The sequence below is a fragment of the Tenrec ecaudatus genome, chromosome 12, assembly GCF_050624435.1.
Source record: "Tenrec ecaudatus isolate mTenEca1 chromosome 12, mTenEca1.hap1, whole genome shotgun sequence".
NCBI lineage: Eukaryota > Metazoa > Chordata > Mammalia > Afrosoricida > Tenrecidae > Tenrec > Tenrec ecaudatus.
The window spans coordinates 10,165,029-10,183,290 of record NC_134541.1 but is presented as its reverse complement, the minus strand read 5'-3'; positions in this window follow the sequence as shown (position 1 = coordinate 10,183,290).

The following is an 18,262-nucleotide window of genomic DNA, read 5'->3' as shown; positions in this document are numbered from 1 at the left end:
TGAAGGGCTCTCTCCTTCTTTCCCGTTTCACCATGTTTTCCCAACTCTGTGCAACTCACCTAGCCTAAATTCCAAGGACCACCTCTTCCAATGTCTGTGCTTCCTGAAGTGTGAGAGGGGCATAGGCCTTGACTAAATACTCGCAGATCACCGGAAGTGCAATGCTGAAACCAGGGCAGCCTGTGGTGGTTTGTGAGCACTTACTATGTGACAGCTATTTCCCAAGGGCATTCGCCATTGAAGTTTGTCATTTAATATTCATAGTGATGCTGGGGTAGGAACTATGATCATTTATACGAGGAGGCACCCCCCCAATGGATTTTTTATTTTAAGATATAGATAGATAGATAGATAGATAGATAGATAGATAGATGATAGATAGATAGATAGATAGATATAGATATTACAGAACAACATGATCACCTTCAAAGTACTCTCCCTTACACTTCATACATTTTTCAAATCTGCGATTCCATCTTGCAAACAGTTTTCAAACTCATTTGTCTGATGGCTGACGGCACCTCCCTCGGTTTTTTTTTTTTTTTTCGCCTCTTCTCTGTTTTCAAATCGCTGTCCTTTCATGTCCCTCTGCATTTGAAGAAACAAAAGCAAGGGAGGGTGAGTGAGGTGCATGGGGCAAGACAGGTTTGCTGCTTTTTGCCAAACACTGGCGCACTGCTGTGGCAAACCAATCCCCCATCTGCCACCAGTCAGGTCCTTTGTGTCGCACAGTTATACAATCTTTTCAAAGGCTCTAAATAGAAAGCTTGATTAGCAGTCTAACCTGGTGGAATGCACTCCACATATACTAGGTTGACATTTTCATCCATTTGGGAAGCTGATGGAGGTCGAGAACAAGGTTTGTCATCAATTGACATTTCACCTTTTTTGAAATGAGAAAACCACTTGTACACTTGAGTTTTTCCATTTGCACTGTCCTTGTAAGCTGTGTTCAACTTCACAACAGTTTCTGCGGCAATTTTCCTGAGCAGGAAACAAAATTTCACAGTGGCACACTGTTCTCTTAAGTAGGCCATCACAAAAAAACAGGTTCTAGCAAAACTTCTTTTATGAAAAAAAAACTCACTGTGACCAGAGAGAACCTTCCCAGGTGACGCCACTGGGTGCACTGAGTCAGAGTGAGTTGCTGAATGATGCCCTTCTAGCGGGAAAAAAATGCATACTATGAAAGCTCCAATCTGCCCAGCGCGATTCAGGTTTTGGGGGTTACCCCCTCATACTTTATAAGTGAGGATACAGTTTTTGTTGCTGTTGGATGCATTTTGTAATTCTGGCTCATAGCCACCCCATCGGACAAGTACGCTTGTCTGTAATCGCTGCAGGAAGGCACTGCCAGTTCTTTCTCCTGGGACCTGCTGGAACGTTCAAACTGCCGACCTTTTATGAACGTTGTTGTTAGGTACTATTGATTCGGCTCTGCCCCATAGCCACCCTATGCCCCACAAAACAAAACAAACCACTGCACGGTCCTGCGCCATCCTCACAATTGTCACAAGGCCCGAGCCCACTGATGCAGCCACTGTGTCAGTCCCTCTCACCGAGGACCTTCCTCTTTCGTTGCTGCCCTTCCATTTCATCAATGAACAGCCCAGCACTAAACCAGGCCTCCAGATGAGACCAGGGCTTTGACAAATAAAAGCATTTTCCCCAGGATCAACATGGGGATTCTAACTCGGGTCATCCTCCAAACCCCATGTGTACAACCCACTTTACATCATTAAAGTAACTCCTAAAGCAAACAAGCAAAGCTACTAGATTATGGTATTTGGTAGGGGTGGGTGTGGGTGAAAGAGCATTTAAGGAACTTCCAAGAATCCTCTAACAAGGAAGGGAATATTATTCGTATGTTGAGGATGATAGTCGCTATGATTCTAACGCTTTCTTTTTTTCTTAATCCTTTTTTGGGGGGCTCCTACAACTCATCACAATCCAAACATCAATGGAATCAGACCTGTTTGTACATATGTTGCCCTCATTCTTTTCTAGACATTTACTTTCTATTGAGCCCTTGGTATCAGCTCCCCTCTCCACCCACCCCCCAGATGATTCCAACTCTTGATCTGGCCACTACCTAATCGATAATTGGATATTTTATCCATTCACCTGATTGTTTTTTCTTCATAAGGGAGTGACTTGGTGAAAAAGATTTAAGAAGATTAATAACACGCTTTACACAAAAAAGACCCAGTGTATGTACTTTGTGAGTGTAGTAAAAGCCCTCAAAAACTACGGGTACCCCTAAACAAAACCTGATGGGAATTCTTAATCTAAACAATAGGGTACAAAGTGCCTTCTTATGATCCCATTCTCTGATTTCTAGGTCAATCAACTCTTTCCTTTATTGATCTGTTTTCGGCAAGCCCTGGAAGTGCATCTTGATGGTCTGCTTGGGTGTCTCTTCTGTTCCCTGGCAGGAGAAGTAGGGGGATACCCATGATGCTTTGCTGAGCTTACTTTCTTACTTGGCCCTTTGACCCCCATCTGGAGCCTCCATGGGCACCCTTGGTCTCCACTCACATTGTGTTCGTCTGGGTACTTTAGAGAAACAAATCCACAGCAACTGATGTATAAGAAAGAGTTTTATATAAAGGTTAAATGCACATCAAGAAAACATCCCAACCCAGTGCTGCTCAAGCCCACAAGTCCAACATTAACCCATATGTCCAACACCAATCCACAAAGTCCTCCTCCGTCTCACAAAACAGACACAATGATGCCAACTGCAGGAGGAAAGCCAACTCAGTGAATGTGTGAGCGTCTCACACGGTTGCTCCAGCACCCAGAGCTGCATCAGGGTAGGTCCATGCGGCTTCTCCTTGGGGATGTCTTACAGGAAGTCAGCCTTGCAAGCTGAAGCTGGGAACTGATAAGGCAGCTGCACCCTGGTGCGACCATGGCAAAGCAAGAGACCTGAGAACTCAAAAGTTCTGTGCTATGTTTTCACAGAACCAAAAGGGTTCTTATTCTAGAAGATAGCTTGTACCAACCATTGCCCAGGTTGACCATAGGTGGAGAAGCTGACCAGAGCAGTTGAGTTCATCTTTGATCTTTAATGGAGGCATCAACAGTGCCTTGATTGCTATTTGAAGGTCTTTCCAGTTTGGGGACAGACGAGGCCCAGGTGTGGCTTACTCATTTGGGCTCAGTCTTGAAACTCCTAATGAATGCTCCAGCTGGACACGGGTCATGGTCCTTACATTCTCCGTCACACGGCTGGGACGTGTGGTAATCTCAGAAGTAGTCAAATGGGGGGGGGGGGGTGAGCTAAGGATTTGATGTTCATTCGAAATGTCCCTGCAGCCCTCCTCTTGCAGACAATCAGAACCCTTTTGGTTCTATGAAAACATAGCACAGAACTGAGCCGCTGGTCGAGGCGAAAGCTTTCCAAACCACTGTGTTCCATGAATCCAACCGTGAACCAGTAGTTCAAATGTTTGACCTTGGGCCATCTGAAGTGACATTTTACAGGTGTATTCAGATAAACAGGCTTTTGAAAACTCACTCTGTCACGCATTTTTTATTTTTTCTTGGACAAGTTGCTCCAGCAGGCAGTTCTCACAGTAGCGTGGTCCACACACGAGCCCCATACCAACATCATGCGGGAACTTGTCAAAATGAAAAATCTCAAGCCCGCCCTCAGCTCTCCTGAACCAGAAAGTTGGGGGCGGGGCTCAGGGGTCTGTATTTTAACCAGTCCTCCATCCCGGTGAGTCTTCCAAATACTCAAGTTTGAGAACCATGGACTTAAAGATTCTCTGGTGGCCAAGTGGTTAGGTGCTCAGCTAACCCAACACGCTAAGGTTTAAAGCCACCAGCTGCTCCACAGAAGAACGATGTGGCAGTCTTTGCTCACCCAGACCACAGTCTTGGAAACCCTGTGGGACAAGTCTACTCTGCTCCTGACGGTTGCTATGAGTTGGCATGGACTTAACGCAACGTATGTGTATATTGGGAGTCATAACGCATGCCTCCCTCCACAAGGTGGTTGTAAGGATTAAATGTCATAGATTTTTGCATGTCAAGCATTTAGCACAGTGTCTGGCACTTAGTGATGGTCAATACATGCCAGCTACAATTAATGTTATGGTTATTATTGAATTCCTTTTCTGAGTGACCCATGAATCACTCTATGGCTGGGCATACCTACTTGTGAAATAGTCAAGAGGGAAGATGTCTTAGCATTAATCATTATCATAAAAGCTAATGTATTGAGTTCCTCCCTTCTGTCAGGCGGTGGCTAATCATTCCACACACGTGGCATCGGAGCCTCCAAAACAAAAAAGCTTAGAAAATGATCCTATTACTGTCCACCTTTACTTGGAGAGCTCAAGGGCTTGGCCAGAACACAGGTGGGAGGGACCAAGCCAGTGGGAAAACCAGGAGAAGAAATCAGAGTGCACACCTCCAGATGCTGAGTAAGTAAGCATCTCACCATGCTGCCACCCCAACGTGGTTTGCACAAGCGCCTGTGAGTCCAGGCTTGCCAGACCTCCCCACCACAGCTATCAGCAGTCGATTCCAACTCTCAGCAACTCCAGGCATTTCTGAGCACAGCTTCAGAGGATTTTCAAGGGTTAAATCTAGGGAAAGTAGACCGCCAAGCTTTACTTCTGCGGCCTCTGAGGGGATTGGAACCTGCGACTTTTTGCCTCAGAGCTGCGAGCTTTACCATTTTGTGCCACCCCACCATGTCTTTCCATAATCCGCTATGAACTCGGGTATCAGGTAAAGCACCTGTCAGTCTCGTGGAGATGGGCTGATTTCAGAAAGAGGCATTCAGGCAAGATTTTGTGTGAAATGAGTCTATTTTTTTAAGAGGCGAGGGGCAAAGGGATCCCTATGACGGTGGAAGCCCTCTGTGACCCTCACTTTCTGCTAAGTCCCTTCACTGTGCAGCCCCATGGGAGGTGACTTGTCAATGGCTACCTCTGGATCCCCATGTCAGGCAGCGACACCAGAGCCAGAAGCCGCCAACCAGTGTCTCTTAGACAAGAGAGTCAGCTGGTGGGTGCGGGGAAGACTCTGCTTTCCTTCACATGTTCAGGTGGAGATACCATAAGTACATGTCAGAAGGGGCTGAGCTTCCCAAGGAATGCCTAAATTGATACCGCTTTGCAACACCGGGAAGGGGGCTGGGAAGGTGGCATATTAAATTCCGTCGACGTGCTATAAAACAACGCAGCAGGTAAAATTCCTCGTTTATCTGAGATTTCAGAAAGAACTGCTGAATCTGTCGATGCCTGGAAACACCCACAACCACGATTGGCCAGGGCTAAAGAGAGGCTTCTTCCGGGCAGCGTTCGTTCCATCCTGGTGTATATTTCCGAGAGCCCCGCTGGGCCAGGAACAGCAAGCAGCACCAACCCCGGAGGGTGTTCTGACTCGAGCAGAGCCAGTAACTTTGTCCTTCCCGAGGCCCTTCTGCCAGAAGCCGAGACTGGGGACTGCAGAGAGGTGACACGACGTTCCTTGGATGTAACACTTCCCCGTGTCCCTATAACAGCAGTATTCACAATCGTACCATTGCTAAGCAAACATGAGCTTTGCGCTTCTGCCTTTTATTTTATTTTATTGTTCCCTCCCCGCACCCCTTTCCTCAGCTCTCCACCACCACCCCTCACCCCCCTCCCCAGTTCGCTCTTGAAAGGCCTTCTGTTCCGTCTGCCATTATGACATCTGCCGGCGGAGACAGGAAATCATAAATCTGCAGGTTCCCTCTGAACCAAACCTTGTTAATGCTGCCATTTTTCACGAGGGCCGGGGTGCTTGCCGTCTCCCGAGGGCTGGGCGCCCGGAGTCCATTTTCTCCCGTACCCCTTTCCCCAAGGGAGTGACCATTTTAAAAGCAGCCACTTTGTCATCTCGTGCCTGCAGACCCGAGAGGCGGCCGATGCAGACCCCGGCGTCCACGTGCAGCTCTTGGAAGGCAGCCACGTTCCGGGCAACAATAGACTCCCCTGGAGCTTCGGGCTGCGGAGACAAGGCACTCACTCCTGCCCAAGCTCAGCTCGCCTCCTATTAAATGGCCTGGCTCAGGAAGGGACCTGGGTGGGGGGGTGAGGGTGGTGGGGGGGCTTCTTCCTCTGCCTGCTTCTGAGCTCCAGGCTCACCTAGGAGAATGTTTACACTTTGCTTCAGTTCCCAGGTCCTTACTTCTGACCTGGAGGCAGCTGTGGCCCCGGGTGGAATTCTTTCACTCCGGGTCAGAGTCCCCGGTTTGATTCCCGGCTGCATGTACCTCATGTACAGACCTGAGAGCTGCCGCAATGCTGAACAGGTCTCAGTGGAGCTTTCAGATGAACTAGGAAGAAAGGCCTGGTGATCTACTTTCTGAGGAAAAAACGGGTGTAAATGATGTGGACCACAAATGTCCAATCTAACAGGGCCCTGGGCACAAGACCAAACCCCCAAATCCAAACTCACTGCCAGTGAGTCGAGGCTGACTCACAGCGACCCTATAGGGCAGGCTAGACCTGCCCCCCAGGAGTTTCCAAGCTGTCACTTCTCACAGCAGTAGAAAGCCCCATGTTTCCCCCTTAGAGCAGCCAGTGGTTTTGAACCCAAGGGCTGGTGGTTTCAAACTGCTGACCTTGTGGTTTGTAGCTCAACCTGTAACCAGGCCTCCTTTGGGCATGGGATGGGGGCCATGTTTTGTTGCTGTGAGTCACAGATGGAAGCTGAGAGCACTACCTAGAAATGACAGGACAGTCTCAGCCTTGTGACACAAAGTGTGGTGTCTGGACCAGGAGCAGCAGCATTGCCCAGAGGCTTGGGAGACAAGCTCTCGGGCACTACCCGGACCTGCTGACTGAGAAGCTGCACGATGAACAGGATCGCAGGTGATTCCTGCTCACACTAGAACTTGGGAGGCAGCGGTGTGTCGTCAAAGCTTCCCAGCTGTGGACACGGGGCCCTGTTGCTGCTCTACAGTGGGGGCCCGGCCTGAGCACCGTAGGCTGCTGAGCAGCACCGCTGGGTGCTACCCACCCACTGGATGCCACTTGGGCTGTGACAACCAAGCCAGCATGTCTCCAGATGTTGCCAACTGCCCCTGGGAAGCAAGGCCACCCCCACTGAGAAACTATCATAACGTAACAACCCCAAGTGGGGGCTGTGGACCCACCACTTCAGGGTCACGGAGGAGCATCGTGATCTCTGGGGGTGCAGGGGCACGGGGTGGGGGGTGTTCTGGGAGATCATGGGAGATAAAACACTAGCTGTCACTGCGTCCCTTCCCTGTTTGTGGACGGGAGCCGCGTGTTGCTCCCTGAGGTTCACAGTCTCTGGAGGGGCTGAGTCTTTACAAGTGAACTGCCAGCCCTTTCTTCTGTGGTGCCTTGGGGTGGACTGCAACCTCCAGCCTTTGGCTTCACAGCCGAGTGCAGGGACCGTCTGTGCCATGCTGGATGACATCGCACACACCTGACGTGGAGAGCCCTGCTCCAGGGTGCAGAGTGTGAGCAGGGAAAAGCAACCCCGTCCCTTGGGGTTTTGTGGGGTGTTACCGCTGCTGAGTGAAGGCGCGGCCGTTGTGATTGCAGGCTCCAGCATGGTCACCCACTTGAATGTGTAGGAAGGGTCAAGGAAACCAAAAATAAATTCAATAGAAATACAAATAGAGTCTACAAGCCAGCATGGTGCCCAGGTGATGTAACGACTTAAGGATTGGGCTTCTAACCATACAGTGGTTGGTTCAAATCCACCCTCCACTCTGCAGGGGGAAGATGAGGCTGTCTGTTTCCATAAAGATTGACCGTCTCGGAAACCGGGAGAAGCAGTTCCACTCCATCCTATAGGGTCGTTTACAAGTTGGAATTGACTCCGTGGCAGTGGGTTTGGGCTCCTTGGTTTGTAAAAGCCAGAAGCTCAGCTGGTGGCTATGAACCCCGGCTTCCCCATTACCCTCCTGATAGCACTGAGTAAGCTGTCTCGCCTCTCTGTGGCCGTTTCCACACCTTGAAAATGGGGGCCGCAAACATCTTTATGCTGCAGAACATTTGAAAGGCTTATTGGGGTCGTAGTTCCAAAACATGAGCTGTGGGTTTCCTACTGGGGGGCTAACGCCAAAGTCCACAGCTCCACCCCCACCCCCATCTGCTTCTCAGGACAAAGAGGAGGCTTTCTGCTCCCATAGAGATTTACATCCTCAGAAACCCCCAGGGACAGTTTTACTCTGTCTAATCGGGTAGCTGTGAGCTGGAACCGATTTGAAGGACTGAGCGATTTGACTTTCAAAAACACTTAGTTGTGCAAGCGCACGCTCACTGTTAGCTGTGGTTATTGCTACTGGCGTTGCCCTTCGCCCCGTCTCCCCAAGTTGTCTAGGTGCCTGGAGAGCCCGCCTACGGGAAGACCATTGCACCCTGCCTCCAATGGCTCTCGTCGCTCTCTGTCGCCCCCTGTTGTTTCTCTGAGATCAGGTCTCCCCTGCTTGGTAAGGTGGCCGCCCTTGCAAGTCTAGAGGAAGTGGGTTTTATCTCTGGATGAAAGAGATGCGATCGGGCCCCAGATAGACCTAAAAGTGTATACACACAAGATGCTGGAAAGGCAAACCCACAGGTGTGCCTTCTCTGTGCTGGGTGCTTGGTGAGGTGTTCATCACACCGCCCCGGAGAAGCTTCTCAGTGCCCATGGTGCCAACCCAGAGAGGCCCTGTGAGGTGAGTGATGAGATCAGTCCCCTTTCACAAAGGGGCAGCTGGGGGGCTCTGAGAGGCTCAATAACACTCCCCAGGCCACAGTCCCTGCCAGCAGGGAGGCTGGATTTTAAAAGCAGGTCTGTGCGAGGACACATCTTCAATCTCTTTCCTTCCCTGGCACCTACCTACCTGCTCTGGGTGCGCCCTTCCTATGCCTGAAGTTTTCTGGGACAATCAAAGCTCAATCATCCTGCCCCTGCTGGTCCTGAAGAGCACATGCCTCCACATCAGACCACCTGTCTTGTGTTGTGCTTACAAGCTTGAGGTGTGATCCTCCTGAAGTCTCTGCTCCGTCCCCACCCATGCCGGTGACCCAGCGGCGAGGGAGCGAGAATCCCCCAGCCCTGAGAGAACACACCTGTGGGGAGAAGAGAGGCACCTGACAGAATCAAGGAAGACAGACCTCTTATAAGCAACAGATAAATAGATTGTCACAAGCAATAAGGCTGGGAGAGAAAAGAGCAAATACAAGAGGCAGGGAGGGAAGTGTTTGTTCGCTGGTGCCTTCCGTACTTGGGAAGGCCAAGGGGTGCCTGAAGCTCCACCAGGAGCTGAGGAGCTACATCAGCAGCAGAGCCATGGCCCTTGCCCACGGGAGGTTCCACTCCTGGGATTGTCATCCAGCAGAACCTACCAGAGCCCACCCATGTCTTCACACACCAGCGTGCCTGGCTACCTGCCTACACCTGGGTGGGACACTCTGCCAATGTCTGGAAGGACTGGGCAGATAACCACCCCCCCCTCCTATCACCATGACAATGGACTTGACACCACACCCTGCACTAACTTCCCTCCCTGGCTCTGCTCACTGCCCTTCTGCCCTTCTGGCATGTTTTAGGGCCAACTCCCAAATCAGCAGCTTGCCCTTGGATCCTTTCCTCAGGCTCTGCTTCTTGGGGAGACGAAGCCAAGAGAGGGGTTGCCACCATCCCTACCCAGGGAGTATTTTCAGCTTGTGCGTTCCTAAGCCTTGTGGACGTTAACAATGGCTAAGGAGAAAAGACAAGCTGCATTGTTGGGTGAAAACAGCACTCAGGCCAAATCTCTTTGACATAATGCTAGCAAGCAGGGGTGGAAGCTCATGAAATTTTAAGGACAATAGGATGCTTAAGGCCTAATCATCATACAGAAGACATGCTCTGGATAAGACAGAAAGGTGTTCTCAGAGCGAATTATATCAACCTCTATTTGCTTCTGAAAGTTGAGGGGCACCTTGGGGCGCACCATTCTAATGAGTGCAGGAGTCATGCTGGAGGCACCCTGGAGGTGGCAGACCTCATCTCGGGAGCCGGAACTTCAAGGCTGTTCGATCCATGGTTCCGGGGCTTCTCCGGTCCTTACATTCACTTAATGTCTTCCCGTGGCTAATGAAGTTGAGCAATGGCGGGTTACTGGGCCAGCGACTTGGCCTGGATTCTTCGGTGGCAGCAACACACTGTCACTGGTGGCAAGCTCTCCCTTGCCAGGGAGACGTGATTCTGTGTTGCACCTCACGGCTCCCACGGCTCCCCTTGTCCACTCAGCAGTCACCATCCGTCCTTCAATATACACAGCAGCTAATTGCTGGTGCAAAGTTGACACCTGGCCAAATCGAACTAGGTTTAGGAAAGGGAGCCCAACAACTTTTGGAGGGACAACCCCCACTTAGAAGCAAGCTTGTCAAGAGCTGTGAGCCCCCAAACGTTATCAGCATCATCCTTCAGTATTCTCAACGAGAACAGAACAAGACCCCTTTTCTCCAAGGTTAAGGCAACCCATTCTAATGGACTTGGGGTGGGGAGGGGAGGTGACGCTTTGGGATGCTAACTGTAAGGTCAGCAGTTCGAAACCACCAGCTGTTCCACAAGAGAAAGACAAGGCTCTCTAATCTCATCACGAGTTACAGACTCGGAAACCCACATGGCCCATTCTGCCCTGTCCACGGGGTTGTTATTGGTGAAAATGGCCTCCGTGGCAGTGAGTTTGGTGTGGGTTTGGTAAATCAATGCATTGATATTTGGCCATTGGTACGAGGGTAGTCATGTACCCAGACAGCACCACGAGAGCCGTGGCCATGTACAGAATAGGTCACACCTTGGGCTGCTACTCTAAAAGGCCACTGGAAGTCACCAGCTGCTCCGAGGGAGCAAGATGTGGCTTTCTGCTCCTGTAAAGAGCTACCGTCTCGGAAGCCCACAAGCACAGTTGTCCCCCGTCCTACAGGATCGCTGTGTGCTGGAATCCCTTCCATGGCAGTGAGGTTTTGTTTGAGACCGCACAAGCACCAAACACACTCGGTGGCCACCTGAAAGGTGGGAGGTTCGAGTTTATCCAGAGGCCCCTGCAAAGAAAGACCTGGCCATCTCCTTCCAAACAATCAGCCACCAAAAACTGTGTGGAGCACAGTTCTGCTGTAACACACCTACAATCATCCTGAGTGGGGCCAGCTCAGTGGCAATTGGTCAGTAAAAGAAAGAACCAATGCAATCCGAACTCCACAGGATGACTGAATGACTGAGGAGGCCATCTGTCATGTGGCTCCTGTCCATCTTTCCCGCCTCCGGTCAGCTCCCCTCTCCCTGACTACCTCCTTTCCACACCTCAGTAGAAAAGTCTCATCCAGCTTCAGGACCAGGTTTTTTATTTTTTATTTTTACACACACTTATATCTTTTTTTGCATGATGCCTTATACCTGATCCCTTTGGCACCTCGTGATCGCACTGGCCGGTGTGCTTCTTCCATGTGGGCTTTTTTGCTTCTGAGCTAGATGGCCGCTTGTTCACCTTCAAGCCTTTAAGACCCCAGACACTATCTCTTTTGATAGCCGGGCACCATCAGCTTTCTTTACCGCATTTGCTTATGCACCCATTTGTCTTCAGTGATCCTATAATGGAGGTGTGCAGTCAATGATATGTTTTTTTGTTCTTTGATGCCTGGTAACTGATCCCTTCGGGACCACTCGATCACACAGGTTGGCGTGTTCTTCCATGTGGACTTTGTTGCTTCTGAGCTAGATGGCCGCTTGTTTATCTTCAAGCCTTTAAGACCCCAGTCACTATCTCTTTTGATAGCCGGGCACCATCAGCTTTCTTCACCACATTTACTTGTTCACCCACTTTGGCTCCAGCCGTTGTGTCGGGAGAGTGAGCATCATAGAGTTCCAATTTAATAAAAGAAGGTATTCATGCATTGAGGGAGTGTTTGAGTAGAGCCCCAAGGTCCTTCCGCCACCTTAATACTTGACCTATAAATATAGACACATAGATCTATTTCCCCATCCTCCTATATATATTTGCATGTACATGTCTTTGTCTAGACCTCCATGAATGCCCTTTGACTCCTAGCTCTTTCCTCCATCTCCCTTGACTTTCCTCCTGCCCTACTACCATGCTTTGTCGCCACCTGGGCTAGAGTATACCTCTTCTCTAAGCAACCTTACCCTTGATCATTTCCCACCAGGCCTGCCACTCCCCCTTCTCTACCATTTGGGGTCCCATGTTTTTCCCTTGTCCCTGGGTTTGTTAACACCACTTCCTTACCCCCCCTAACCCCCACCCCAAGTCCCCCCGGAACTGTCGGTCCCGTTGTTTTTCCTCCAGATAGTTCATCCAGCCTGTCCTATTCAGACAGACCTGTGGAGACACTAACATGCACGAAAACAAGACAGAGGAAAACAAAGCAACAGTATGCAACCAGACAACAAAACAACAAAAACAAACCACTGACAAAGAACAGAACAAAGCAGTTCACAAGAGAAAAGCTTGTAGTTAGTTCAGGGATCGTTTGTTGGCCCTTAGGAGCGTTTTCCAGTCCAGTCTGTTGGGGCACCACGCCCTGGCCCCAAAGTCCACTTTCAGCATTCCCTGGGGACCTTGCCACTCCATTCCCTTGCTGTTCCGCTGTACTCCCCCAGTGATTTGCCTCGGTGTGGTGGGATCAGGTCAGGTGCAATTCCCACACTGTGTCTCCGGTGCAGTCCCCTGTATCGCCCTTAGTCACTGATTGGCATCATTTCTCATAGTGGGGCCAGCCATGTTGTTCTCTCTGTGGACTGGCTGCTCTACTCAGGAACATCATCATCACGGCCTGGTAGGTCAGGCTGTGCTCCACTCTCTCCTCCTGCCCCTTCATCTTCTCCCGTGTGCTCTGATCAGATATGTTCATCTCCCGGAGCTGCAGAGTCAATGTCGTTCTTTGGAACAAATTCTTTTCGGGGGAGGGGCAGGAAGGACCAGGTTTTTTAATTAGCTGTTTCTTATCCCTCACCGGAAGCCCTGGTGGCTTGGTGAGTACGTGTTGAGATGCTAAATGCTAGGTCAGTAGTTCGAGACCACAAGCCCCTTGTTGGGAGAAAGTGAGGGCTTTCTACTCTCACAAAGAGTTACAGTCTCAGAAACCCATGGGGTTGTTCCACCCCATCCTATAGAGTTGCTATGAGTCAGCATCAACTCGATGGCAGTGAGTCTTACCCCTCACAGCTCCATGGAAAGGTCATTTCCTCCGAGAGACCTGCACTGACCTGTACAGGGTCAACCTCCTTATTCTCTATCCCAGCACCCTGTGGTGTTTCCTTCCTGCCACCAAGAGCAGATGGCCCAGTAAGAAAAGTAGGTATAGGCTTACCTGTTGCCCAATTTCACATAGAAACCTACTTGCTACAGATTAAGGATGCACAAGCAAGTCCGTGCTTATCTTGCTTACTGGCTACGCCAACCTCGTCAGAGGTTGTAAATGTGCCAAGAGCCTGTGTTTCCATAGGGGCAGGCTGTGGGGGTGGAGAGAGACAGTTGCCAGCCAGACCTAGAAGCAGAATCTCTGATGTGGTGGAAAAAAATGTGAATGTCTTTGCTCCAGATTAGTAAGTAAGCACAAGGAAGCCTGTGTGTCCCTTGCTCAGCGGGTAATGCGACACGCTCTAATGTTCCACCATCTGAGTCTGCCCTTGTCTGTCTCTGCCGGCCACCGTGATACACCACCAGGTGTTGTGCAAAGTCGAGAAAATCCAGAGACCCAGGGCTGCTACCTGCAGGTCGGCACAAAGGGACTCTGGGGAACAGGGATCTTTGGGGAAAGATCAAGTACACGAGAGAAAGGCAGTGAATTATGACCTTGAGGACACAATCCTACCAGTTCGCCGACTTGACCACCCTTTGAAATGGCCTGGGCAGCTTTTAACAGTGCCCGTGGCTAGAGCCCGCACCCAGAGATTCTGATGTAATTGTTTTAGAAAGCAAAAATTCACGGCCACTGAGTCATGTCCAGTGCATAGCATCCCTACACCGGGTTTCTGAGACTGTAAATCTTGACTGCAGCAGCCAGCCTCTTCCTTCTCCCACAGAGTGGCTGCAGGGTTTGAGCCACGGGCACGGCAGTCAGCAACCCAGCCTATAACCCATACGTGCCACCTGGTATCCTTTCGATGGAATTGATCTGGGGTAAAATCTGGGGATTTAAAATCCCTCTAGTTGAGTAGAATATACAGTCACATTGAGTACGGCACCTAACGCTCCCTGGTCAAGATGTGAAGGCTTAGGTTGGTATTGCAAACCCACCAGCCCCTCTCAGCGAGGGAGACAGAGCAGCCTGCCTGTTTACCATCTCAGATATCCTATAGAGGGTCGCAATGAGTTGGAGACTCGGTGGATGTGGGTTTAGGTGTTTGGGAGTGTTTGCTTGTTGTTATGCTTAGAAGCATACAAATCAGTAGCATGTCACTGGACTCTGGTGCACAGTCAAGGTGTCTGTGTAACCAGCGCCAGGGTGAAGAACAGTGCCAGCTTTCCAGGACCTTCCTCGCTGTCCCTCCCGAAGGTCACGACGCACTGTCCTGAGATCCAGCCATGGAAGAGCGCTTCCGGATGATGGGCATGCCCCTCTGCAGACTCATAAGCCTATGCTGAGTCTCTTTGTTTGAAGACCACATGGAGTTGAGAACTTTGGCTTGTATGGAGCCCACCAAGTTGGGCTTCCTGAAAGAGGCAGCCTTTAAGGGGCAAGGGGGAGAAAAGTGAGGGAACTGGCAAGGGTAGTAGAGCAGAGCTTGTCGAAGACACACAGTGACAGAAGTGTCATATGCCCATGCCACTGAAGCCACGCTGGTGAGCCGAAGGCATCTCAAGGTACACCCTTTCGTGTGCAGAGATGCCCACACCCACGTTGGCATTCAGTCATGCCACACGACTCTCCTGATAACCAGTTCCGGCAGCGTTACTGCACTGGACTCGGGAACATGAAGGTGAATAGGGCAGGGTCCCTGTTCTTAACGAGCTTGCATTTTGCTTGAGAGACATCAGGAAGAGATGCCTGCAAGAACAAGCTATTAGCTGATGGTCATGAGGGGTGTGCAGAATGGACGACAGGAGGGCAGAGGAGTGGCCCTCGTAGAGAGAGCAGGCCAGGGGAGATTCTCTAAGGTGGTCGATGGCAGGCATCCTCGAAGGTCTTGCTGGAGAGGAGATGAAGGGTAGAAGCCCCAAGACCTGCACAGACATTTTCCCAAGAAGCTCGATGCACCGTGAAGGCAGGAACTGGCATCAGGGAGGCACGTGGTGATGGTTGCTTCAATTGCATTGATCAGAAGGCTGATAATGATAGGGCCAGCAAGTTAACAACAACAACAACGTCTGTGATACAATGGCGCTTGTACAGAGGGCATGAGTGGGATCCTCGACCCTGTTGAATGACTCCAATAACAGACCCACTTGCCATTCCCTGCAATACACTCAATGACCTGGACTTCCTTGCCGCAAAATTCAGCTTTTGTAGGGGCGGGTTCCCATTCCTGGCACCTTAGCAGAATCACCTGGGAACTTGTAAAACATCCTCTTTGCGGCCCCACCCAGGGATGTCACTGAGTGAGGGAGCCTGAGCTGTTTTATCTGAGGAAGGAAAACAACTGTCCAGGTGATTCTGACGCCGAGCCAGTGTGGGAACAACTGTCCTGGAAGACACAGTTGAGTCATTCCGATCCGTTCATGCCCTTACACATCCCTAAGTTTGAGTGTTGGATCCTATGCGGTGCAGTTCCCTGAAGACCCACCTCAGCGATTCCAAGCCACCACATCCTGGGCGAAGTTTCTGAAAGTGCAGAGCCTGCGGTTTAACAGCGGCTTTTGCAAATCCTTGGCATGCCCACATCGCCTTTCTCATCGTTCACCAACCCCCCTCCCACTTGCGACATTGTTATTGTCCTGCATGGCAGGGGAAGGTCTATTCTGACTTATAGTCTGCTGCTATTTACCTCTGGAGAGAATGATGTCTTTTCACTGAATTAAAGGTACATAAACCAGAACAGACCACGATATCCTTCTCTAAAAGAGAAAAACCCAAGACCAAGCTCACTGCCATCAAGTCGATAGCAACTCATAGCGAGCCTATAGAGAAATGAGTCCTAAACCAAATACAAGGGAAACAACCCACTTCCGAAAGTCCATTTGGGGCCCCTTGCTAACCGCTCTGCTTCTGAGCCTGAGCTCTGAGGTTGCTCTGCCGAACAATGGGCATTCCGACCTTAGGCCTTAATGGCATGGTAGTACCAAGCTGAAGAAGACCGTTGCAAAAGTACCATGGACTGCTCAAAGGACAACCCATCTGTCTGGGGAGAATTAGGGCCAGAGTGCTCCTTAGAGGCAAGGATGGTGAGACTTCCTCTTCCATACTTTGCCCATATTGTCAGGAGAGACCAGTCCCTGGAAAAGGACATCGTGTTTGGTGAAGTGGAGGGGCAGTGAAAAAAAAAGGGCCTTGGCGAGATGGCCTGCCACCACGGCTGCATCCATGGGCTCCGGCACAGGGACCATGGTGAGGATGGCGAAGGAGGACCATACAGTGCTTCATTCTGTTGTGCATCAGGTCCCGATGGGTCAGAGCCAACTCAATGGCCCCTAACACCAACGGCATCAAAGTGAAACTTTCTTAAATTGAAAATGTTTAAAAATCAAAAGGGATTTGCTCCCTCTCTCGGTACTTGATTCAATGTTATTTCATGTCCACAGCCTTGAATGGCATCTGAGAACCATTGTATTTCTCAAGAATCCCATTGGGATGGTTGAAATTGTCTTTTGCCAATAACCAGGCCCAATAGTCAGGGTGAGGAGCAAGAGGAACAACCACTAAGCAATGAAAGCGCAGGGCCTAGAAATGTATGTTCTAGAATGTGTTGGTAGCCAGTTGAAAGGTGGGCATTAAAAATATCTTACACATTCACCTAGTATCCAGGCAGCTATGGAGGAAGAAGTAAAGTGGCAAGAAGAGTTCTCTGGAGAGCGGAGGAAATCCTAGAATCCAACACTGATAATACCTGCCTGTTCCCTTCCCCCACCCCCCACCCCCCAGCCCTGCCCAGTTCCTTTCAAGGCACATCCAGTTCCCAATGCCCTTCCTTCTTACTCCCTGGTCTTTTGAACGTCATTATCACAGAAGTTTTCCGGAGGCAAGAACCCTTCCTTGTGCATCCTGGACTCCCCTGTACCAGGATAATGCCTTGGACACATCAGGAATGAACAGAGTAGGGGTTTGGTCATTGAATGGCTGGATGCACCGTACACACCTTAGATGGGCCTGGAGCTTCTATAGGATGAACGCTGATCTCAGCCTTCTTCCTGTGCACACCGCACCTCCTGGTCATGGGACGGCAGGCCTGTGAGTTTCCACTCAGGAGGGGTGGTCCCTTCCACAGTGAGCCGTAAAGGCATGCTGGGTCATTAGAATGAATACATTTTTTTGCTGCCACTGCCAACTATGGAGCTGCGTGCATTTTCCCTGCCTCCGTGGCTTAAGAACTAGGCTGGGGTTGGGTGGGGTTGGTGGTGGAGGGAGACTGCTTGAGTGACTTAGGGCAGGTGAGTTAAGGGCTTGTACCATGTAGGTGACATGGAGAAATGAGCATTGCATCTCCCTGGTGGAGATAGGAAAAATGACTCAACAGGATTTTGCTCATGGTGACAATATGTGCTGTGGTTGATGAGTAGGACGGAGAGAGGTCAATTCCCTATAGCCCAGAAGAACATTTATGAAAAATAATTGAGGAACTCATGATACCTAGTAATTCCCAAGAAGGAGGGCAAAGGTGTCAGGTGGATGGATGTAGGGGGGCAGGGTGGTCCTAGATCTCCTGGGATGGGCTTCACTCCTGCATGGACCATGGGGTAATGAGGAGTGAGCACTGCTGACCCCAGAATGCTCACAATGCTTGTCTGACTCCCTCCTGCCCCAAACCAAGCTGGTTTCTAAGCCTAAGTTGGCAGTACAATTAGCTACATTCACCATATCAGATTCTAGAAAAAGATCTTTTTTTTTTTTCAGCAGGAATTTTTGAATGGGGTCAGTGAGGCATGGGCTTTTGAGTTGGGGGTTGCTCATTCGAAATGCGGAGCACTGAAGTCTCACTCTGGACTCTGATTTGGAAGGGCATAGAGCAGTGGTTTTCAGCCACAGGCAACCTTATATCCCAAGGGACACTCGTCTGTGTCTGGGGACATTTGCAGTTGTCACCATTGGGTCAGGGCCGTGCTACTGGCATCGAGTGGGTAGAGCGCAGAGATATTGTTAAACATCTTACAGTG